The following is a 26,456-nucleotide window of genomic DNA, read 5'->3' on the forward strand; positions in this document are numbered from 1 at the left end:
TTAAAAATTGTTGATACTTCTTTTGTGAAACTCTGATGTTTCTTTGGTTCTGTTTGTTTGTTTTGTGCCTGAGTGATATGTCCACGGATGAAAGTGGGTTCTTGAAATCCCCAGCTGTTACTGTGTTGCAGCTTACCTTTCACTTTAGGTTTAATCATGGTTGTTCGATAAAGTTGTGTGTTCTGGTATTATGTACAGACATATTTTTCTTGAATTAGCCCTTAATGTTATAACGGTGACTTTTTTTGTCTCTTTTGATAGCTTTATTTTTTACGTCTCTCTTTTTTTTTGATATAAAAGTTGCAACTGCTTATTTTTGGTTTTCATTTCTCTGAAATATCCTTGTCCATTCTTTTGTTTGTCAAACTATGTATGTATTTTCTTGTGAATGCTTTTATTATAGGCAGGATATTGTTGGTCTTGTTTTTAATCTATTTAGCCAGTCTGCATGTCTTAATTGGGGAATTTAGACCACTTATTCTCAAAGATATTAATGATAGGTAATGACCTAGTCCTATCTTTTTTTTTTTAAACTTCCTTCTGATTGTTTTAAAAATCCTTTGTTCTTTTTTGGTTGAATATTATAGTTTTATATGCTTTCATAATGTTGGTTATTATTCTTTGTTTATGGTTCTAGAATCTTTATCATCTTTTCTAATGCTGGTAATGAATTCCTTTCATTCTTGTTTATCTTGGAAAGTCTTTATTTCCCCTCATTTATGAAACATAACTTCACGAGATAAAATTTTTTTGGTTAGCAGATGATTTCTTTGCAATCATGGAATATTTCATTCCATTCCCATCTGATCTGTAGGGTTTCTGTTGAAAAATCTTCATTGATTTAATGGGTTTTCCTTCATTGTGACCTGGTATTTTCTTTTTTATTCCCCTCTCACTCCCCCTGGAACTATTTGTTAAAAATATTGTCTTTTTAAAAGTTTCATTGATAATTTTTAAATTAATATACAGAGAACAGTTTTTATGTATTCCATAAGTAAAATTCCAAGAAGACAACCACACTTCCCTTACACCCTTACTCCCCGACAATCTCTTCCCTTCCTTCCCTCTCTTCCTCAGTTTTTACGAAGACATAAATTTAATCCACTCTAGATTCAAAGGCTTTATTTGCCACTAATCATAATATTGAACAAGTAAAAAATAGGAATATCACAGTTCCACAGGAGTTTAAAAAGGGCTAAAAACGACAATCATTTCCCAAAATTACCATTTCATTCCTCAACATTTTTTGGTATTCTATATTAACTGCCACATATCAGAGTAAGCATATTTGTGTTTTTCAGACTGGCTTATTCCACTAAGCATAATGGTTTCCAGTTGCATCCATTTTGTTACAAAAGACAAGATTTCATTCTTTTTTATAGATGAGTAGTATTCCACAGTTTCTTCAACCAGTCATTACTTGTTGGACATCTGGGTTGATTCCACATCTTAGCTTTTGTGAATTGAGCTGCAATAAACATAGGGATACACATGACTCTTTCATATGCTGATTATGGGATTTCCTTTAAAGTAGGCTGGTATTGTAATTTAGAATTTTATTCTTTATTTTTTATTTTTAAAACTTTTTGAATTTTTAATTTATATAGGGTGAATATATTTCATGTATTTCATATATACAGATTTAAGAACTCCACTAAATAAAGAATTCAAAAAATAATAAGTAGAAAAACTACTGTTCCTCAAGAATCTAGACAAGTGCTGTAGTATTAATCAAATCTCAAAATGTCAGTTTTGTTCATATATATTACATATTTTGTACTTTATATATTTGAAATCAAAAATCAGAGAAAACATGATATTCTGATGTGATAAGGTTATTTTTAATGTGTTTAATTAGGGTCCTATACTTGGACATCTTTATCTTTCTCTAGATTGGTTGAGTTTTACCGCTATTATGCCATTGAATAATTTTGTAGGTCTCTTCTCCTTTGTTTGCTACTAGGAATTCTTATACTTTGAATATTTGTTCTTTTAATGTTGTCCCACATATCTCAGAGTCTGTCTTCAATCTCTTTTTTTTTTCTTTTTACCTTGTTTTGATATGTGTGGGATATTTCAAAAGACCTATCTTCAAGTTCAATTCAGATATTCTGTTTTCTGACTGACCTAATCAGGAGTTGATGGTTTCAGATGTATTTTTAAATTTGATTTTCACAGCACTTAATTCTAAGATTTATGTTTGATTCTCATTCCAGATCTCTCTTTGCTGAATTTCTCACAATATTCACATTGGTTCCCTAACTTACGTGTTTACCTGTATTCCCATGCATCTTTTTTGATCATTGTTGTAACACTTCTCTTGAATTCTTCACCTGCTCTTTTGTCAATCACCTTTTCCATGGGGTCTGATGTTAAAGTGTTATTTTATTCTTGTGGTAGGATAACATTTCCTTATTCTTTCATATTCCTTATGTCATTATGTGTATTTTTGTGCATATGGCAGATCAGTTATACCTATAACTTTTAAAGGATGGCTTTTGTGGATTGAAGTCTTTTTCCCTGAAGATATAATTTCTTTTTTTTTTTAATTTTGGATGTTTCTTAGGTAGTAGAGTTATAGACAGTGAGAGAGAGTGACAGAGAGAAAAGTCTTCCTACTATTGGTTCACTTCCCAAATGGCCGCCACAGCTGTTGCTGCTCCGATCTGAAGCCAGGAGCCAGGTGCTTCTTGCTGGTCTCCCATGCAGGTGCAGGGGCCCAAGCACTTGGGCCATCCTCCACTGTCCTCCCGGGCCACAGCAGAGAGCTGGACTGGAAGAGGAGCAACCGGGACTGGAACCTGGCGCCCATAATGGGATGCCGGTGCTGCAGGCGGAGGATTATCCAAGTGAGCCAAGGCACCGGCCCCATGAAGATATAATTTCAAATTTCAGTTTAATGGCTACCTCAGTTATGTTCACATTGAACACCAAAGTTTAGTAACTATCATTTTTCACTGTTAATGGCTATAGTAGCATCAAAGGTATGGGAGGTTCCTCTCAATCCCAACAGGGGCAAACATGTGTTGGTAGTGTGACTAGGGTTTGGCAGTGCCATATTCAAATCTGGGGACTGTTTTCTCTTACATCTGAAAACACCAAAGCCAGAACTTACTTGGATCATGGTGAGACTGGAGTCCAAAGCCAAGGATTTGCAGAATAAAGGAGTCGTGTAGACTGGGCAGATGTGTGCAACCAGTCACATACACCAAAACCAAGGTGGGCTCAGACCACAATGGGGTTAGTGTCTGGAATGCTCACCCAAATTAGGGCTCACTGGAGAAGGACACCATGCAGCTTGAGCAACTATGCAGCACCAACTGTACCTAATAGAGCTAGAGCTAGCTCAGGTTGCATTGAAGCTGGAGTCAGTTTTGTTCATCATAGCAAAGGTGGTCTGTAGAAGGAAACTGTACAGCCCAAGCACCTGTGTGTGACCAAAATACCCACAAAGTTGAGGTGGACACAGGCCATGGTGAGCTTGGAATCTAGGTATCACAAAAGCTGGAGCTTACTGGAGAAGTGAACTATGCATCTCAACCAGGTATGTGTGAGCAGACATTCCCACCAAACCTGGGACAGCGGACTGGAATCTAGAGGATTCACCATAATTGAAGAAAGCTTCACATTCCAGATGAGTGTGTGTGATTAACTGTACCCACCAAAGACAGGGTGGCCTCAGACTGTACCAATGCTGGGGTCAGGAGTGCTACTCCTCAGTGCCAGGACGGTTGGAGAAGTGAACCACATTGCCCAGGCAAGTTTGTATGTGAACTACACCCCATCCCTCTGCATTGCTACTGGTTTGGGAAGACAGTTGGAGAGGACTGGCTCTGGTTGTAATCTTTTACTGTGGTGCACTGACATAGGAAGAGAAAGGAAGTAAAGGGGATGGATCCAAGTCTGTAGAGGCAAGCATCCTGGCTTCCAAGATGCTGGGACAGGACTCATCCTGCTGTGCTGAACCAAATGTCCCATGTAGTACAGTACACCCTTCAGCTAAGATGGTGTGGTCACTGTTGCTGCTGGATCTAGTTTGGTTTGTGAGAATACAATCCTTGTTGCTAATATTGTAGAATGTCTTTGAGGTCTCAAAGTTGGGCACGTGAGAGGGATTCTGTCCTCTAGGGTGATCCATACCACCATTGTCTATACCATCAGTGATTTCTTCTTCAAGATAGTGTCATACTGCCACTGTGCCCTGGGGATTTGGGGGAAGAAAACAAGAGTTTGTTTTCTGCAGCAAATCCACCATGTGTATTCTAGGTGGTTCCTATTACTGGGGCCCGAGCTTGTGGAAACCGAATTTTTTCTAAAGTTAAGGTTTTAAATGTTCAATGTCTGTGGAAATGAATCTGCTGGGTCTCTCCTCTCTGCCATTTTCCCTGCAACAAGAATTCTTGTAGATTGTAGGGACTGGAACTCAGTTGTTGTTGTTGGACATTGCTACTCTCTTTAAGCTGCTATCCCATATCTCTCTGTTCTAAATGGTTCTTGGGTGTCCTTTGATGAGCTCCATAATATTCCTTTATACTTTCACCTTGAAGTGAAATTTTCTACTTCCTATTTTGTTCTCTACAGGGGAGAAAATAAACAGTAGATGCCTCTATCTGGTCATCTTGGAGTTCTACAGGGGTATTCAAGGACACAGAATTAAACCTCAGTGCCTGTGCAGCATCCTCTGGAGAGCTGCTGTGCCTGGAATTTCCCCAGGTAAGATGTAAGAACAAATATTATCTCTTGGGCAATGCTATAGTTATTTTACAAAAGATGAAATTAAACGCATACCTTTTATTTATTATCATAAAGGGTGCTAGATAGGCCCCAAACCCCACTTGTATCATAAAATAACAATAGCATAAATACATAGTATTCCATGTGTACATGAACATAAAAAAAGGGAAGCAAGACATAGGAGAGACTCTACCTACTGTTTCTAATTTGAACCAAGCAACTAAACAGAGAAATTATCATCAAGTGTAAAAAATCTCTGAATCATAAGCATAGTATCTTTGAAGAAAAGGAAATGTACTAGGATGGCTGAGGTAGATAGAACTAAATGAAAAGTATGCAATGAAATCATTATGAAAATGAAAGCAAATATTTGACACCTGGGGAAATAATGAGTGAGGAGTAAGCCTGTAATGTAGTCATTCCACTTACACAGAAACATCTATAGAAAAGAAAGAAGTTGGACTAGTCCAATCTGAAAATATGCCTATATACAACCTCTGTGTAACTGCCTGTATTTATTAGTTGAAGAGATTTTGTTTATAGAGTGATTTCTGCAGATATAGCTGGTCTAATTAGAATCACATAGCATTAAAAAAAACCTGGAAATTGATCATGTATAGAGCATAGGTCCAGGAAAATATCATGAACTTGAGAATAAAATGGAGATATTTCACTAAAAATAATGAAAGATTGAGGAAGTAATGTAGCTACATATTTTACTTAGAGAATTATTTGTTAATGTGCAGCAAAGAATATTCCTGTTTGTTCAGAGAAGACATGGGGAGCTGTATGTTAGATCATTTTATTGCTTTGCCTATGCTTCATGGTTCCTTTGTCCTTAAAATTATTAGTAGGGCTTGATACTGAATAAGATTTTTAATTCACATGTATATCATTTTGACTGACTTATCCTTTGTATTATCTAAGGTCTTTAAAACAGCTATTATAAGGATTTAGGTTTTTCTCTTAATGGGATGTAGAGTCATTGGAAAATCCAAGATGGCTGAATAGTGAGAGAAGATGCACTGATTTCAGCAACACAATGATACCACAAAACAAAGGAAGAACTATATTCCCAGGGGGGTTGATTGATGGATTGAAATTTTCAGGGCATAAAAAACAGAACAGAAGCTCCATGGGTCAGAATGGAGAGAACGCACATATGCAGCAGCCCGCTGTTGGCACCAGATAGGAGTAGCCATCTTCACAGGGCAAGGTGAGAAGAGGCTACCAAGGTCCAAACCACTGACGTTTTGACTGAAGGAGAATTCTATGATCCCTGATAACTTTGACTCTTGCATGGGGAGCTTGTGGGGGCAGGGTATCTGCTTTGCTTCCATAAAGAAAGGCCAAATTGCCTCCATTCTCTCCCCTCAATAAAATGTCAGACTTAGTTTCTAAGGGAGAGCTACAAGTGATCTCTGTCCTGACTCAGAGGATGTGAGGAAGCTCATACCAGGAACAGGGCAGTTGCCAACTGAACTTTGGGACTTTGGGAGTTCTGGACATTGGCCACAGGGCTAAGAGAGACACACACATCCTGTCTGACTCTGGAATCTCAGAGATCCCTGAGTGGAGGGCCTATATCTTACGGAAGGCTCAGTGATTGTACCATGGAGTACGTCAATGCTCTCTAAAGTTCATATGCCTGAGTGGGTGGGGTGAGCAGGTGCTATAAACTCACTATAGCCAGTGAATCAGCCGGTTCACTTTGGGATAGAGAAGGGCTGGGACCGTGAACACATCAGCCAGTGTCAACATCCCCTCCTCATACTGACCGTAGTAAGAGGAGCTACACTATACCCAAGTTTGATGTTACCCTGGACTGTTGCCCCACTCAAAAACACAGAGAAACAGTTACATGAATTAAGGAAATCTATACATGACATGGATAAGAAATTCTACAAAGAGATTGAAATATTGAAAAATCAAATAGAAATGCTGGAAATGAAGAATTAAATAGGTCAAATAAAAATATAATGAAAAGACTTAACAACAGACTTCTTTAGAAGACAGGTCTTTTGAAATATTACAGCCAAAAAAAAAAAGAGAAGAAAATACAAAGAAAACAGTGTCTGTGATCTCTGGGATCTATACTCAAACTTTTAAAAGTAAAACATAAAGAAAATATCTTAAAATGTGCAAGAAAAAGAACCCCACCAGATTATTTTCAGAAGATCTCTAATCAGAGTGACAGTAGATTTCTCAACAAGAACCCCATAAGCCAGGAGTGAATGGAGAGACATAGTCAAAGTCAAAAAAAAAAACAAACAAACAAACAAACAAAAAAAAAACAAAAACAAAAACAAAAAAAGAAAACAAAACAAAAACTGCAATCCCAGAATACTGTACCCAGCAAAACTCTCATTCGTAAATGCAAGTTAAAAAAGACCTTCCAAGACAAGCAAATATTCAAAGAATGTGTCACCTCCTGGCCAGCTTTACAAATGATACATAAGGATATACAATACACAGAAAAAAAGAAAGATAATCAGCATCATGAAAGAATATGAAGTCAGTTATCCTCCTAGTTAAAAGAAAAAAAAAAAAAAACAACAACAGGGGGCCGCCACCATGGCTCACCTGGTTAATCCTCTGCCTGCAGTGCCAGAATCTCATATGGATGCCGGGTTCTAGTCTCGGCTGCTCCTCTTCCAGTCCAACTCTTTGCTGTGGCCTGGGAGGGCAGTGGAGGATGGCCCAAGTGCTTGGGCCCCTGCACCTGCATGGGAGACCAGGAAGAAGCACCTGGCTCCTGGCTTCGGATCGGCACAGCGCCAGCCATAGCGGCCATTTGGGGAGTAAACCAACGGAAGGAGGACCTTGCTCTCTGTCTCTCTCTCACTATCTGTAACTCTACCTGTCAAATAAATTAAAGAAAAAAACACCAAAGAGGATTCAAAACAACCAATTGGAATATTTGTGAAAAAATGGCATGATCAAGTCTATACTTATCAGTAATAACCTTGAGTGTAAATGAGCTAAATTCTCCAATTAAATGTTACAGACTGGCTGAATGGGTTAAAAAAGAAACCACATCTCTATGCTCCCTACAAAAAAATGCTTTAACAATAAAGATGCACACATACTGAAAGTTAAAGGATGGAGAAAATGTATTCCATGCAAATTGAAATCAAAATAAGAAGTAGCTTTTTTCATATCAGACAAAATAGATTTTAAGATAAAAACTCTTGATGTGAATGGAAGGGGAGAGGGAGTGGGAAAGGGGAGGGTTGCGGGTGGGAGGGACATTATGGGGGGAAGCCATTGTAATCCATAAGCTGTACTTTGGAAATTTATATTCATTAAATAAAAGTTAAAAAAAAAGATAAAAACTGTTAAAGGAGACAAACAAGGTCATTACATAATGATTAAGGGATTAATTCAAAATGTGACTATAGTAAATGTGTATGCACCCAATGATAGGGCACAGTTGTATAAAGCAAATGTTAATGAATCTAAAGGGAGAATTATGGACCTATACAAAAAAATGGGGACCTTAAAACCCAACTTTTTCAGTGTACAGACTTCCAGACAAAAAGATAAACAAGGAACCAAAGCTAATGTACACTATCGTCCAAATGTACAAAATTGATGACTATGGAACATTACATCCCATAGCTACAGAATACACATATTTTTCATCAGTGCATGGAATATTCTGTAGGACAGACCTATGCTAGACAATAAAGCAAGTCTCAACAAATTCGAAAAAAATTGAAATTACATCATTTATCTTTTCTGACCACAGTGGTGTGGAGCTAGAAATTAATAACAAAGAAACACTAAAAAATATACAAACAGGTGGTGACATAATAGCACGCTCCTTAATGAACAGTGGGTTATAAAAGAATTCAAAATGGAAATTAAAAATTCTTTGAGGTGAATGAATATTAAAATACAACATATCAAGACTTATGGAATACAGCAAACAAGCATTAGGAGGAAGGTTTGTAACAAATAAGGCTGACATCCAAAAACTGGAAAGGATCAAATAAATTATGATAATGCATATGAAGGACCTAGATAAATAAGAACATATGAAACCAAAATTTTGGGGAGTAAAGAAATAATAAAAATTATATAATAAATAAACGAAATAGAAATAAAAAACTATACAAAGATAAGTGAAATGAACTATTTTTTTAAAAAGTAAGCAAAATTGATAAGCCATTGGCCCAACTATATAAAAAATGAGAAGACCCAACTTAATAAAAAGAGATGTAAAAGAAGAGGTTACAACTTGATACTGCAGAAATAATAATATTCATTAGGAATTGGTACAAATAGCTACATACCAACAAATTGGAAATTGTAGATGAAATGGATAGATTTCTGGATACACATAATTTACCAAAACTGAGGCATGAAAACCTAGAAAACCTGAACAATGAAATAACCAAAATGGAGATTAAATTAGGAATAAAGAGCCTCCCAACAAAGAAAACCACAGGAACATATGGCTTCACTGATGAACCCCACAAAACTTTTAAATAAGAGCTAATTTCAATTATTCTTAAACGACCCAAAACAATTGAAATGGAGAGATCCCACCCAAAGTCATTATATTTCAGAAGCCTTAACTTGATTCCTGAGAGAGAGAGAGAGAGAGAGAGCACAGTATAGACCAATATCCCTGATAAACATACTTGTAAAAATCCTCAACAAAATACTAGTAAATTGAATCCAACAACACATCAGAAGATAATCCACCCAGACCAAATGGTATTTATCCCAGGGATGTGGGGATGGTTCAGCATATGCAGACTGTAACCATAATATATCACATCAAAAAAATGAAGGATGAAAACATGATTATCTCAACTGATGCAGAGAAAGCATTTGATAAAAAAATTCTTTCATGATAAAAATCTTAAAATTTGGTATAGAAGGAACATACACCAACACAAGACAATATATGACAAACCCACAGTTAGAATCATATTGAATAGGGAAAAGCTGGAAGTATTTCCACTAGGATCCAGAACCAGAAAAGGATGACCACTCTGACCATTACTGTTCAAAACATTCTGGCAATTTTAGCCAGAGTCATTAGCAACAAAATGAAATCAAAGGGATACCAATAGGAAAGGAGAAAGTCCAATTACCCCTATTTGAAGATGACATTACCCTTAAAAAAAGAGGAACCAAGTGACTCCAATAAGAGACTATTGGAAATCATAAAGAGAATCCAGCCAAGTTGCAAGATATAAAACCACACACAAAAATCAGTAGCTTTATTATACACAAACAGTGCTTTGGCTGAAAAAAAAAAAAAACCTATAAAGTCAGTCCCATTCACAACAGCTATAAAAGAAAAAAAAAAAACAACTTAAATATCTTGTGATAAATTTAACCAAGTAGTGAAATATCTCTACAATGAAAATTATAAAACATTAATGAAAGAGAATAGAAGGCACAAAAACAAAAAAATTAATATCAGGATGTCCATAAAACACAAAGTAATATAAAGATTCAATGTGATCTCCATGAAAAATACCAAAAACATTCTTCATAGATCTAGAATAAATGATCCTAATATTCATATAGAAACCCAAATAACCCCGAATAGCCAGAGAAGTCTCAAATAATGAAAACAAGCTGAAGGCATCACAATGCCAGATTTCAAGACAAACTGCAGTGTCATTATAATCAAAACAGCCTGATACTGACACAGAACAGATGTGTGGACCAACAGAACAGAATACGAACCCCATAAATTAATCCATGCATCTACAACCAATATTTGAAAAATAAGTTGAAATCAGTCCTTGGAGAAAAGACAGTCCCATTAAAAAGTGTGTCAGGAAAATTGCATCCTCCCATGCAGAAGTATAAAATAAGACCCCTACCTTATGCCCTGTATAAAGGGATCAAGCAAGCATATCTAAGACCAGAAACCATCAAATTACTACAGGAAAATGCTGCAAGACATTGACAAGACATTGGCATAGGCAAAGACTTCTTGGATAAGACCCCAGAAGCCCAGACAATAAAAGTAAAAATAGAAAATCTGGGATTACATAAAGCTAAGAATCTTCTGCACAGTAAAGGAAACACTCAACAAAGAGAAGAGGCAACTGACAGAATGGGGTAAATTATTTACAATTACACATCCAATAAAGGATCATATCAAGAATATATAAAGAACTCAAAAAACTCAACAGAAACAATCTGCATATGAAGTAGGCAAAGGGCATGAATAGTTGTTTTTCAAAGGATGAAATACTAATGTTCAACAGACAAATGAGAAAATGCATAGGAGCACAGGCATCAGAGAAATGTAAATAAAAACCACATGAGGTATTACCTCACCCAAGTGAGAATAGTTGTCATCTAAAAAAAGATAACAAATGCTGGTGAGGATGTAGAGAAAAATCCTAATGTGCTGTTGAAGGGAATGTAAACCGATAAACATTCTGGAAGAAAGTATGGAGATTCCCCAGGAAACTAAAATAGATCTTTCATATGACTCAGCTATCTCATTTTGTGAATATATCCAAAGGAAGTAAAATCAGCATATGAAAGAGTAACCTGTAGTCCCATGCTTTTAGCAGCTCAATTTGCAGTAGCTACTATATGAAATCAACATAAATGTCCATCAATTGCTGACTGAACGAAGAAAATGTTCTATCTATAATGATAGGATAATAACAATAAAACATAATGAAATCCTGACTTTTACAACAGTGTGGATGTGACCAGAGATCATCATACTTAATCAAATAAAGCAGGCCCAAAACGACAAATATCACATGTTTTCTGTGATTTGTGGTGGTTACTATATAAAGAGGATATAAAAATTTACTGTATATGAATGAAATTGACATCTTTTAACTTGATTGCTATTTGGAACCCTTATCTACATTCTTGCTGAAGATAGTCTTTGCTTTTAACTTATTGAACTTTTTATTTAGTCGAGCATTATGCCTTTGACTCTAAGGTAAATTAAAAATATGCTTTCTAAAAATTTAAAAAGAGGAATGAAAGAGAGAGAGAGGAAGGAAAGGAAGGAGGGAGGTGTTGGGAGGCAGAAGGACAACAGGCAGAGGCAGTAAGTGAAGGAGGAAGGAAGGAGGGAGGAAGTATTCTTAGAATTTTGTTTATGAACTACATTAAATCAGTTTTGTTTAGCAAAAATGTATATAAAACAATGTTTTGAAAAAATGCATCACAATATGACTTAAACTGTAAAATGTAAAATGGACTGTATAGGAGCAAATACACAAATGAGAAGGGGATATTGCAGCTATATGTGCAAGTACCTGTGCAGAATTTCACCACCGTGGTGATAGTAAAGATTATAAGAAGTGATGGGTTTTGGGTTGCTATGACACAGTAAATATTATGAATAAGATTGAAATTGTAGCTCAAAAGAAGAAATCTACAAATGCTATAGTTAGGTGAGCAATGCAGTGTGTCCAAAGGATAGAGAGTTGTAACAGCCAGATAATTAATTCCTTAAGACACAGGTCATAATAGATAATGTTCTTAAAGGCAGATAATTTAAGAAAATGTGGACATATTTTAAAGGTGTATATTAGCAGGGCCTAAATACTAGTTTTAATGAGTAGCAGATATGAAAGAGAATTCTGATCCAATAAAAGGATATGTTTTTTGTTGCCCACTTTATGTAGTTGTGTGTAGATGGATAATTTGGTAGAAGAACCAGATACAGATTTCAGTGTCAGGACATTTATTTTTTATTGATAAATATTCCATTGAGTGGACATAGCATGATTTGATTATCTGTTTATGTGTTGATAAGTCATTTGTGATTTTTTAGATTTTAGTATTATAAATAAGTTATTAACATCTATGTACAAAATTTGTATAGACACATGAAATTTATGTCCTCTTTCAAAAATAAGTATACTAATCTGTGATGCCTTTTAAAAATAGTTATTTGAAAGAAAGAAAGTGGGAGGCAAAACAGAAGCAGAGATAGTTTGAGATCCGCACACTGGTTCACTCCCCAAGTACCTGGAACAGCTCGGTCTGAGCCAGACTAAAGTCAGGAGCACAAAACTCAGCCTGGCCTCCCATATGGGGCTGGGGACCCACATAATTGTGCCATCACCTGCTGCTTCCCAGGATACACATTAGTGGGAAACTAAAATTGGAAACAGAATCAGGACTTGAACCTAAACGCTCTAGAATGAGTTAGACAGAGTCCCAAGTGAGAACTTAACTGCTAACTCACCCCTTAACTGTCCAGCCCAACTATTCCACCTCTTCAGATTTGTTTTTTTTTTTTTTTCATTTAAGATACATGTTCATGTTTGGAAACTATTCTAGATGAATCTTGGGCCTACTGATCACACCTCTCTTCTCTCATCTGTGCTGCTGTTCCTGGACTGCACTGACTCTCCACTCAGAGTATCTTTTGGGCTTGCTGGTGAAATGAAGATGGGGTGTGCTCTTTCTTTCAGTTATGCTGTTGGTGTGGGGGTTGCCTCACTGTGTTGTGATTCTTTTCATTTCTTGAAGAGTGTATTGAAAGGTTTGCATTAAATGGTCAGAATTATTTTGACAACCAACTACACAGGGGTAAAAAGGAAAGATTGATAGACACAGTAATGTCCTGTCAAAGATCAGGTGCTAATTCTTGGAGCCTGAAAATGCTATCTTATGAGGGAAAAAGGCTGTTTACAGATACAACTAAGTCAGGAAACTTATGATGAAAAGATTATCATGGGTTATCAGAATGGATCCGATATAATTTTAAGAGAGAAGCAAAGGAAGATTTGACACAAAGAAAGAAAGGGTGAGGTGAAGACAAAATGAGATTTGAACATGTTCCCCTTGAAGATTGAAATAATGTAGCCACAACCCAATGATTGCCACCACATACTAGAATTTGGAAGAGAGAGAACAGATTCTCCTTCAGAGAAATCATGGCCCTGCTAGCACGTTTTTTTCAGCACAGTTATGCTGATAGGAACTCTGATCTTCAGATTGGAGGGAGAATCGATTTTTGTTGTTTGAAGTCACGGATTTGTGGTAGGAACATGATGCAGCAGCATCCACGGGAACCTAGTGCCAACGGGTTATTTTATTTAAATAATTTTATGAAGACTTGAAGATGGTAAATAAAGTGAAAAATGAAGAAACATAAAATTTGACATCTGATCTCTTGACATAATGACGACTCAACCTGCCCATTCACAGACCAGTTGCGACTGACAGTTTCCTCGTTAGCCCAGGTGCTAGCATTCTGTTACTGACAGTCCTGGCAGACAACAGAGGGTCAGTGGATACTTGAAGGATATTGAATGATGTGTTTGCTTCTGATATTTTTTTCTAAATCCTATCCCTGCATTCTACATTATCTCACTTATCATACCAGTCATTTCAAACAGGAAATTTGCATCATAGTAATCTCTTCAGAGAGCATTCTTCCAGTAGTGAAATCAACTGTAAACATTGCTATGTAGAATGATAAATTTACTTATCAGAAACACCTGTACATGGATTATCTTGCTGACTCAGAACTTTTTAAATAAATAATGTGATGTCATAAATTTAGTCTTAATAAATCAGCCTACACATAGGTCAAACAAAGAATGTATTTTAAAATAAGTCCATTTTCCATTCTTTTTTTAAAGGTTTATTAATTTGCAAAGCAGAGATACAGATATATATATATATATATATATATATATATATATATATCTTCCAACTGCTGGTTCAACCTACGAATGGCCTCCGTAGCTGCAGCTATGCCAGGCTGAGGCTAGGAGCTAGTAACTTCTTCTGGGTCTCCCACTTTGGTGCAGAGACCCCAGACTTGGGCCATCTTCCACTGCTTTCTCAAGAGCATTAGCATGGAGCTTGATCAAAAGTGAGGCAGCCAGGTCTCAAACAGGTGCCCATAGGGGATGCTGGCATCACGGGGGCAGTTTAACTTGCTACACCATGCTATCACAGGGCCCCCAAGTTTCCACTTTTATAATCAACAGAGTATGCTAGTCTAGCTCAGGGCCTAGTACTGGTGGTTGAAGAAGCATCTTACTGCTACTTCTCTTTATTTAATTTACTCGATATAATTAGTATTTAAGGAAAAAAAGCAAAAATAAACAAATCTGAAACAAAAGAAGTCTCTTAAAATTATTTATTTTATTTGAAAGGCAGAGTTGCAGAGAAAGATAGGGAAACAGAGATAGAAGCAGACACAGATATATATATATATATATATATATATATATAGAGAGAGAGAGAGAGAGAGAGAGAGATTTTTCATCCAATGGTTCACTCACCAAGTAGGTGATAGCCAGGGCTGGGCCAGGCTGAAGCCAGAACCTCAAAGTCCATCTGGGTCTCCTACATGAGTGGCAAGGACCCAAGCATTCAGGCTATCTCTGTCTGCTCTTCTAGGCACAGAATCAGGTAGCTGGATCAGAAGTGGGACAGCAGGGTCTCAAACAGGTAGTCATGTGGAATGCTGGCATCACAGGTGGCAGCTTAATCCTCTATGTCACAAAGCCTGCCCTCAAACAAAAGCAGTCTTATACATTTGTTTGTGTGTGTGTGTATCATATTTATTGATGTTTTTATTTGTTAAGAAAAGCCCAAAAGTATAATGGAACAAAATTATATGTAGCTAACACTCAAGAAATCAAACAGTATTTCCAAAATATTTTAAATATATGGGAAAATTAAATTATCTAGTATTTAATAGTTATTTCCACTTAGATAGTGTTTGGAATATGTTTTTGTTTTATCATCATAAAAACTAGCAGAACAGATGGGACAAGTCACACTGCAATCATTTCATAAGTAAAAAAATGAGGCTGAGAATTGTTTTTGGATTGATGAGGTAGCAGCTATGTTCACAGAGTAGAGTGCCTCCATTAATACCTGCATTTCCTATAAAAATGCCTTTTTACAATATAATGTCTCATTTTGATATGCTGAGTATAGCAGCACTAACACCATGAATTCTTTTTAGAAGTACAATTGTATAACAATTCAGAATTAGTAAGAAAGCACTGAATGATGTGTTGAACTTATCAATAATTTTGAAATTAATTTAAAAACACTATTTAGGGGACATTTGCAATTTTTTAAGATTGAATATAAATACAATCCCTGAATATTCAATACTGTAAGAAATTAGTCAAAGTGAACTTATCTGAGTAAGAGATAAAATGTTTATAATAGTAAAAATTAGAGGAAGCTATAATTTCTTTACTAATACTACAAAGCAGTATATTTTGTAAAATTAATAATTTTCTGTCAAAGTCTAATGACTTTGCTATAAAATTGATATCTTCTGTCATATGTTATAATTGAAATCAGAATGAAGACTTAAAAATACTGAATTCCAAATAAACATTTGGAAATCCTTAAGAATCTACAGTAACGTTTTTAATTTTTCTTTCTTTAGCAAGCCAAAAAAGCTATGGCAGAGCTTTATGGGCTGAGGAAATGACATCCTAGGTTGTGATTCAGTGACTTTAATGTTATCTCTAGTTTCCTTTTCTAAGGTATAAAAAACCAGCCAGAAAGTTTTTTATTTTTATTTTTATTTTTTTAACTTTTATTTAATGAATATAAATTTCCAAAGTACAGAATATTGATTACAATGGCTTCCCCCCCATAATGTCCCTCCAACCCGCAACCCTCCCCTTATCCACTCCCTCTCCCCTTCCATTCACATCAAGATTCATTTTCGATTCTCTTTATATGCAGAAGATCAGTTTAGCATACATTAAGTAAAGATTTCAACAGTGTGCTCCCACACAGAAACATAAAGTGAAAAATACTGTTTGAGTACTAGTTATAGCATTAAATCTCAATGTACAGCACACTAAGGACAAAGATCCTACATGAGGAGTAAGTGCACAGTGACTCCTGTTGCTGACTTAACAAATTGACACTCTTGTTTATGGCCTCAGTAATCACCCTAGGCTCTTGTCATGAGCTGCCAAGGCAATGGAAGCACCCTGAGTTCACTGACTCTGATCATATTTAGACAAGCATGGTCAAAGTGGAAGTTCCCTCCTCCCTTCAGAGAAAGAAAGGTACCTCCTTCTTTGATGACCCATTCTTTCCAATGGGATCTCACTCACGGAGATCTTTCATTTAGGTTTTTTTTCCCCCGGAGTGTCTTGGCTTTCCATGCCTGAAATACTCTCATGGGCATTTCAGCTGGATCCGCATGCCTTAAGGGCTGATTCTGAGGCCAGAGTGCTGTTAGGACATTTGCCATTCTATGGGTCTGCTGTGTATCTCACTTCCCATGTTGGACCATTCTCTCCCTTTTTGATTCTATCAGCTAGTATTTGCAGACACTATTCTTGTTTCTGTGATCCCTTTGGTTCTTAGTCCTATCATTACGATCAATTGTGAACAGAAATTGACCACTGGGACTAGTGAGATGGCATTGGTACATGCCACCTCGATGGGATTGAATTCGAATCCCCTGGTATGTTTCTAACTCTACTGTTTGAGGTAAGTCAGCTTGAGCATGTCCTGAATTGCACATCTCTTCCCTCTCTTATTCCCACTCTTATATTTAACAGTGATCACTTTTCAGTTAAGTTTCAGCACTTAAGAAGAATTGTGTATTGATTACAGTATTCAACCAAAAGTATTAAGTAGAACAAACAAAAAAAATACTAAGAGGGATAACATATTAAGCTGCTCATCAACAGTCAGGGTGAGGGCTGATCAAGCCACCGTTTCTCAGTTTCTCATAGTGTTCATTTCACTTTAACAGGTTTCCTTTTTGGTGCTCAGTTAGTTGTCACCTATCAAGGAGAACAAGTGGTATTTGTCCCTTTGGGGTTGGCTTATTTCACTCAACATAATGTTTTCCAAATTCCTAACAGGGATCACTTTTTTTTTGTTCTAGTACTATTGATTGAACTCTGTAATTAACACACAATTATTCTTAGGTGTTTAAATTTTAACTGAAAAGTGTTGTTTTTTTTTTTTTTTGCAAATTGCATTGTGTATTGCAGCATTATTTTGAATGCAATAGCATATTCTACTTTTGGTATTTCTCCTAATTTCCTTATCATTTCTAAACAAATAAACAATGATATCACAGCTGCTATTGTAGTTATAAATGAGATGTATTTTCTTACTTATGTTCTTCATTAAAATAGAAAAAAAAATTCTTTTTTCTTGTTTTCCTTTTTTTTCCATTTCTGCTTTTGAGGAAATAAACACTAGCTTTATCTCAGTAGCTGGATGGTAAACTGAAGAAATATGTATTTTCTAGAAATAATAGAATATTCAACTATTTATTTATTAAGTAATTCACTTATTTTAAATAATAATAATTCAGTTACTTTTAATATTTTTTTCAATTACCATTTGCTGTTTATATGCAATATATGAAGAGTCTTGAAAATTCTGGAAGTATAGATGGACAAGTCATGATCCCCATTGTCAATGAACTAGGTTTATTAAGGGAAGCAGACACAGGAGTCTGATTGCATATCCAGGAATATTATATCAGATGTATATTTGGATTGATGAGTGAATCTGAGGAGAAATTCCCAACTCAACATTGATGTTTCAGGAATAGTCTCTAGAAGAAATGATATTTAACATCTGCACAGTGATACTGAGTTTGTCATCAGCCCCAACTGAGACTTATTTTGTAAGAAGTCTCATTTCATTAAATTCTTCCATGGACAAAAACTGATATTCTTTGTTTTTTCTATTTCAGGAAGGATTGTTTCTTTTAGGATGATATGTGAGAAATGAGAATTAGAAATACTAATGGTATGATATGCTGTCTACCCATTTTCCCACACTACTTGAGAAGACAGGAAAAGGCCCTCATGTATGTGAGTATATTTCACTTTTGTTGAATTATGTTGCAAATATTTTATATACATGGTCAGTAGAGAAAGCAACTCAGAAATGACTGAATTAATTACAAATATGATTGCATTGAAACCTCAAAATTACTGCAAAATAACTAGTTTTAGAAATGATAATCTGGCCGGCACCGTGGCTCACTTGGTTAATCCTCTGCCTTGTGGCGCTGGCATCCCACATGGGCGCCGGGTTCTAGTCCCAGTTGCTCCTCTTCCAGTCCAGCTCTCTGCTGTGGCCCGGGAAGGCAGAGGAGGATGGCCCAAGTGCTTGGGCCCTGCACCCTCATGGGAGACCAGGAGAAGCACCTGGCTGCTGGCTTCGGATCGGTGGAGCACTTCGGATATGGCAGCACTGGCTGTAGCGGCCATTTGGGGAGTGAACCAACAGATGGAAGACCTTTCTCTCTGTCTCTCTCTTTCACTGTCTATAACTCTACCTGTCAAAAAAAAAATACTTAAGGGGAGATACCATGATCACGACAGTGGTTTTCCCAGGGCGAGGCTCATCTATTACACTCCAGATGTGCTGACCCCTGCGATTTCCCCAAATGTGGGAAACTCAACTGCATAATTTGTGGTAGTGGGGGACTGCGTTGGCGCTTTCTCCTGGGGAAAAAAAAAGAAATGAAAATGTAACACTTGAACTAATCACTAAAATGAAGATTTGGAAATTGTATACCAGTCATGTTTCTGGAGTCCTATATTCTTCATTTTAAAGGAATAGTATTCAGTATTACATGTAGTACCTTTTACTTGTCCTTGGATACAATATTAGTGATGCCCTTGAAAGACCATTCCTTACATGCATTTCCCATCACCTTGTACAACATCATTGCTCATTTCTCCTTGAGAATACAGAGCAAATCAGATATCAACTATGTCACCTTTCTGATATTCACTCCTACAGACATTGATTATGTTGGAGGTCCCCACATTGTTTCCACTAGACTTTGATAATAAGATATCCATCATGTCCTGTTCAGGTTACATCACCAATTTGGACTTTGATTCTACTTCCTTACTACTATAGGGGCTTTCATATCTCACTTACTTCTTTTTCTCTGCATATTCTTCCAAATTTATCTCTTTTGACTTTTTCTCATAGCATATAGTTATGTTTACATATTTTCCATCCTAACAAGCAATCAACAGAGAAATCATTTAACCTAAATGCATGCCTTTGGCTACAGTTCAGTTTCTTCCCTTATATTTTCACAAAGCTTATTTACTTTGCAGTCTTTATTTTCCCTTTCCTAGTGATGATCCACCCCATCTCAATATAGGTAAAATCCATGTTGGCTGCCATATTTCCAAATCTGTTATTATAAAAATGAATTCTCTTGGCTGGCACCGTGGCGCAGTAGGTTAACCCTCTGTCTGCAGCACCGGCATCCCATATGGGTGCCGGTTTCTAGTCCTGGCTGCTCATCTTCCAATCGAGCTCTCTGCTATGGCCTGGGAAAGCAGCTAAATATGGCCCAAGTGTTTGGGCCCCTATACCTGCATTGGAGACCTGGAAGAAGCTCCTGGCTCCCGGCTTCAGATTGGCACAGCTCCGTCTGTTGTGGCCATTTGGGGAGTGAACCAACGGAAGGAAGACCTTTCTCTCTGATTCTTCCTCTCACTGTCTGTAACTCTACCTCTCAAATAAATAAATAAAAAATTTAAAAAATCTTTAAAAAATGAATTCTTTTGAATTTGGCACTTTGGATCATTCCTCCATCAAATGTATTTTCTCTTCTTTGGAATTTACTTACTTGATTTAAACAAAGCTTCATGCTAGTCATGGTAGGAGACTCCTGACTCTTATTTTCTTTTAAGATTTTTTATGTATTTGAAAGACAGAGTGAGAGAAAGAGAGAGAGAGAGAGAGAGAGAGGCTGAAATCATCTGCTGGTTTTCTTCCCATGTAGCTACAGCAGCCATGATTAGGCCAGGCCAATATCAGGAGCCTGTAACTCTACCTGTATCTCCCAAGTTGGTGGCAGAGGCCCAAGTACTTGTGCCATCATCCACTGCCTTCCCAAGCATGTTAGCAGGGAGGTATATCAGAAGCAGAGCAGCCAGGACTCAAATGGGTGCTCCAGCCTGGTACATGGGATGCCAGCATTGCAGGCAGCATCTTAGCTAGTTGCAACACAGCAGCAGCACGTACCTCCTGTCTCTTCTCCAAGCTTTTAGACACACACATGTTGTCTGTGTTTTTCATACTAAAACAATCTAAATAAAATGCAAATATTACCATATCACTCCTTTGATTCAAACCATCAGAGGCTTCTCATTTCAAATGAGAAGTAAAACTCTTATCAAAATTAGAATCTCTTTTTATTAGACTTCAAATCTCTCTCTAACCTCAATTTATTCTTCCTCTTATGACTAACTTTTGATACTACCAGAATTCCACCCTTGATTTGCTATTTTTTATCAGCCATTTTCCTGAATGACTTTTTGACTCCCATGCTAATCACTTCATAGTCATCTCCAATTTATAATGTAAAAAAAAGAATTAATCCTCTCCTATCAAAGTATGTTTCTATTGGCTTACTTTTTTCACCAATGTATTCATTAAGATAAATTGCTGTTATAAAATAAACGATGTCATATCAGGGAGGTTCCAAGATGGCGGAATAGGGAGGGAGCTTACTGAAAGACCAGGAGAAGATAGTTTAATAAAAGTGGAAATAATGTAGTCTCAGGGAAGAGTTAGGGGAAAAAAGGCAGAGGAAACTCCATAATTAGAGAGACATGGTGGACCTATGCAGAGGGCATGGGCACCCATGGCTCAGGACCCCAGCTGCCAAGAGCCTCTGAACCAGCACTGGAAAGTGAGGTGAGACGAGACCACAACAGCCCTAGACACTGGCGGAAAAGCAGCAGGAAGAGCCTAGAAGGAACAAGGCTTGAGGCCCCATGGGGGAAAGTACACCAGCCTAACTAGAGGAGAGAAAAAAATAAAAGGGACAGTACAGACACAATTCTCTCTCTCCAATAACTTTACAAAGGCATACGAGCCGATAGAGCAGGCTCCATTTTGGACATATGTAAGAGCGGCACCAGCTCAGGGCTGTGCCCGGCAATCAGCCAAGCAGAGAAACCTGACTCTGGTGAGGAGTAAAAACAGGAGACTAAGACCTAGTAACTGTGTGGAGCTTCTAAACTGGGACTGTGAAAAAAAACAAAACAAAACAAAACAAAACAAAACAAAACACTGATGGTGTGTGGGAGAACTCACGGTGTGGCTGAGACTTTGAGTAGTCTTGGTAAGAGATGCGACAAGCTCGGGTGGCCCTGGCTACCCAGTGAGAGACATTTCAAGGGAATCTGAGCTTGTACTGAGGACTGCATAGATCCTTTCTGTGGTCCTTGGGACAAAGCAGGCGAATATAATACCCACTGTGGCTAGCGCACAGGCACTGATTGCCATTGAGGAAAAGAACTTGATTGAGCAGAATTACTTCCTTTCTGATTAAAAAAAAAAAGAGGTAGAAGATTTATCATGCCAAACCTGGGTGTGTCACCTTAGGCACACCCTTAAACTGAAGAACTGAACAGAGCTCTCTGGCCACACCTATCACAAGCCTCTAGATTTTCACTGAAAGTAGATAGTCCACTGGTAAAGCCACTATGAAAGACAGTTTGGAGATTCCTCGGAAATCTGAATATAGCCCTACCACATGACCCAGCCATCCCACTCCTCAGGATTTATCCGAAGGAAATTAAATTGGCAAATAAAAGAGCTGTCTGTACCTCAATGTTTATTGCAGTCCAGTTCACAAGAGCTAAGGCATGGAATCAACCTAAATGCCCATCAAGAGTAGACTGGATAAAGAAATTATGGGATATGTACTCTATAGAATACTATTCATCAGTAAAAAAAAAATGAGATCCAGTCATTTGTAACAATGGAGAACCTGGAAAACATAATGCTGAGTAAAATAAGCCAGTCCCAAAGGGACAAATGTCATATGTTCTCCCTGATCTGTGACAACTGATTGAGCATCTAAAAGGAAACCTTTTGAAGTGAAACGGACACTATGAGAAACAATGACTTGATTAGCCCTTGTCATGACTGTCAAGGAACAGTTTACTATTTTACTCCTTTAGTATTTTTTTGTTCTACTTAATACCATTGGTTGAACTCATTAACTAACACACGATTATTGTTAGGTGTTTAAATTTAACTGAAAATTGATCCCTGATAAAAATAATATTGAGTATAAGAAAGGGAGGAGATATACAGTTCAGCACACAATCACTTGGACTTACCCATAATGGTTGAGCTAGAAACGTGCCATGGGATTCCAAATCCCATTAAGTTAGCATGTATCAATGCCATCTTACTAGTCAAAGTGATCAGTTTAAGTTCTTAATTGTTCATAGACTAGGATTAAGTGTCAAAGGTATCACATAAACAAGATCAGTGTCTACTAATAACTGATAGAATTAAAAAGGAGAGAATGATCCAACATGCAAAACAGGATACACAGCAGACTCATAGATTCGCAGATGTCCTAAACAGCACTCTGGCCTCAGAATCAGCCCTTAAGGCATTCAGATCTGGCTAAAAAGCCCATGAGAGTATTTCAGGCATGGAAAGCCAAGACACTGTGGCAAAAAATGACCTAAATGAAAGATTTCTGTAAGTGAGATCCCAGCGGAAAGAACAGGCCATCAAAAAAGGAGATACCTTTCTTTGAAGGGAGGAGAGAACTTCCACTTTGACTATGGCCTTGTCTAAATAAGATCGGAGTTTGTGAACTCAAGAGGCTTCCATAGCCTTGGCAGCTCATGACAAGAGCCTCTGGTGATTACTGACATCATAAATAAGACTGTCAATTGTTAAATCAACAGCAGGAGTCAATGTGAACCTACTCCCCATGTAGGATCTCTGTCCTTAATGTCTTGTACTATGCGAATTAATGGTAAAACTAGTATTCAAATAGTACTTTATACTTTGTGTGTCTGTGTGGGTGCAATCTGTTGAAATCTTTACTTAGTATATACTTAGTTGATCTTTGGTATACAAAGATAATTAAAAATGAATCTTAATGAAGAATGGGATGGGAGCGGAAGTAGGAGATGGGATGGTTTACAGGTGGAGGGAGATTATGGGGGGAGAAACTGCTATAATCCTAACAGTTGTACTTCCGAAATTTATATTGATTAAATAAAAGTTTAAAAAAAGATATCAATTTTTTTTAAAAAAATAAGATTCAATAAAGATCAGTACTGAACCTTTAGCCTCTGTAGGCTTTGGTTCTTAGAGTATTTGGGGAAATATGTATTCCTTCCATCATGTGCTATACCCTACATTGAGATCTCAAAGTACTCCTTGGAAACCTGTAAATTAGATGAATGAATAGAATGACTACAAGATGGTAAGAAAAAAAGCTTTTATGAGTCAGTAAAAGAAATGTGAAGTAATATTTCTGCCTATATTCCACTGACCAATGTAGGCTGGAAAATGTAGTGTTTACATGAGCCCTGGAGGAAAAGTGAAAGGATATGTTTAATACATAATATGTTCTTGCTGTAACTCTTTTGCATAAAATAATTTTTCCTCTTTTACTTCTTCTGTAGATTTGCTTCCGCCTCTATCCATATCCCAATCAAACATATTCTCATGGGCCAGACCATCATTTTTCTTTTTTTTTTTCTTTTGACAGGCAGAGTTAGACAGTGAGAGAGAGAGAGAGAGAGAAAGGCCTTCCTTTTCCATTGGTTCACCCCCCACATGGCCACTATGGCCGGTGCACTGCACCGATCCGAAGCCAGGAGCCAGGTGCATCCTCCTCAGACCATCATTTTTCCAGAAGAACCATTAGAATATCCAACCTAAAAACTTTGCCCTCAGACTTAACCCCTCTTATCTATCATCTACACAACTGCAGGAATAATTAAATTAAAATGCAAATTTATTATACCTTCCCAAGTCCCTGCTGTGATTTCTTACCATGGACAGGGTAGCAATATTAGGAAAGGAAGACAAAGCCCTTCTCTTCTGAAAACCTCCATATTATATCAGCTTCCACTCTGACTGCACATTCCTCTCCATTTTACGCTCAACCAAGAGTGAAATACCACTGGTTCCTATTCAGTGTCTTAGTTCATTCTGTTTTCTCACTTGGAATACCTTTCTCCCTCATTATGCCACAACTCTTCAAAATGAATTAGATGCCTCTTGTCAAAACCTGCATAATCTCTGGTACCTTTGTCAATCTGTGATTTACTTCATTGTACATAACAATCTGTAAAAGTGCCTAAGTAATTCATTAAATTATTCAATCCTTCACAACAGGAGATATATCTTACTCACTTTTTTCTTCCAGCTCTAGAAGAATTCTTGGCACATACTAATCATTTGCAAATGTATGCCAAATTCATAAGCTGCTAACCAGGGACTCACCTTGAACTTTAGTTCCTGTGCCTGCATCCTTTGCACCCTGCTTATATCTTGTCGTTCACTTTCACAGGAGTAGCTCCAAACTTTCCCTAGTTCCCTGGCCAGAGTTTTTTATATGGCTAGATAACAAGTGAATAATTACCCTGTTAACTTCCCTACTATTTTACTCTGTTAATATGACTGGATGTAATGATACAAGATGAGCTTCATATTACAACAGGACACTTTATGATAAAGTCACAGAAAGCCCATCTAAGTTTTCTGGCATTTACTACTTACCAAGTCAGTTTTATTAAAAACATGGATTTCTTGTAAAATAGATGCCTGCTTGCTTCTATTTTGTTATATCCAACCTCAAATACCACTTTGTGCTGGTTCGACTAATCAGTTATGTCTCACAAGTAAAGCTGTTTCATGTTTTAACAATAGACACTTAAAAGATACACATTGCTACCAAACAGTAGGATCAAACAAGATAATAGTACAAAACAATACAAAGAAATTCAGTTGGAACAGCAGAAGAATTGAGACAGCATTCTGAGTGAAAATTCCTGTCCTGTGAATTATAAAATTATTGATGATAATTGTAAATCATAATTTATGAAACAATCCAAGCATTGATAAGGAAGGATCTGTCCACTCAATCTTCCTCCATTAGGTTTTGGTCTCATTTCAAAGCGGTGTAGCCAAAGCTTCTTCCAATATTTTGATTGATAACTTCCAAATTAGGATTTGGAACCAAGTATATTAATTGTGCTGTACTTGCGCCTCACTAAAAGTACATCAGATTTCATTAATTAGTATCATTGAATTGAGTTAATTTATTGGAAAAAGAGATACAAACATAAGCCTAAAAATGTCAGGATGTTTAAATAGATTCTTTCTAGAGGTTAAGAAACTATGTTGAGTTTGAAATAATTTTTATTTTGACAGGCAGAGTGGACAGTGAGAGAGAGAGACAGAGAGAAAGGTTTTCCTTTTTGCCGTTGGTTCACCCTCCAATGGCCGCTACAACTAGCACGCTGCGACCCGTGCACCGCGCCAATCCGAAGGCAGGAGCCAGGTGCTTCTCCTGGTCTCCCATGCGGGTGAAGGGCCCAAGCACTTGGGCCATCCTCCACTGCACTCGCTGGCCACAGCAGAGGGCTGGCCTGGAAGAGGGGCAACCGGGACAGAATTCGGCGCCCCAACCAGGACTAGAACCCTGTGTGCTGGTGCCGCTAGGCGGGGGATTAGCCCGTTGAGCCACGGCACTGGCCAAAATAAATTTTGATACCTTTTCTAATGCATAAAGATTGAAAAGAAAAAACTGAAATACCTAAATTTTGAGATAGTTTTGAGAAAATATCATTTATTTTTATCGTTCATTTTTAGGGGGATATTATAGAGTTCATTTAAGGATTTTTACCAGATAGAAAAAGGTCACATGTATATTATTTATATTTATTCATATTGTGAATTTTATGATTTAATATTGTTTC

General features: G+C 37.1%; 1 long non-coding RNA gene and 1 other non-coding gene across 2 annotated transcripts in view; both read left to right on the plus strand.

Moving 5' to 3' along the window:
• The first annotated feature begins 4,588 nt into the window (after positions 1–4,588).
• Positions 4,589–26,456, plus strand: part of LOC127491050 (uncharacterized) — a 352,787-nt gene continuing 330,919 nt past the window's right edge. The window contains exons 1-2 of the long non-coding RNA XR_011380189.1: positions 4,589–4,713; positions 18,419–18,539. This is a non-coding gene — a long non-coding RNA (uncharacterized lncRNA). The remainder of the gene's footprint in view (positions 4,714–18,418; positions 18,540–26,456) is intronic.
• On the plus strand, positions 19,020–19,181 carry LOC127491253 (U1 spliceosomal RNA). Its single transcript, XR_007919839.1, has one exon. It is a non-coding gene; the product is annotated as a U1 spliceosomal RNA (small nuclear RNA).

This window comes from Oryctolagus cuniculus, chromosome 11 (assembly GCF_964237555.1).
Source record: "Oryctolagus cuniculus chromosome 11, mOryCun1.1, whole genome shotgun sequence".
Taxonomy (NCBI): domain Eukaryota; kingdom Metazoa; phylum Chordata; class Mammalia; order Lagomorpha; family Leporidae; genus Oryctolagus; species Oryctolagus cuniculus.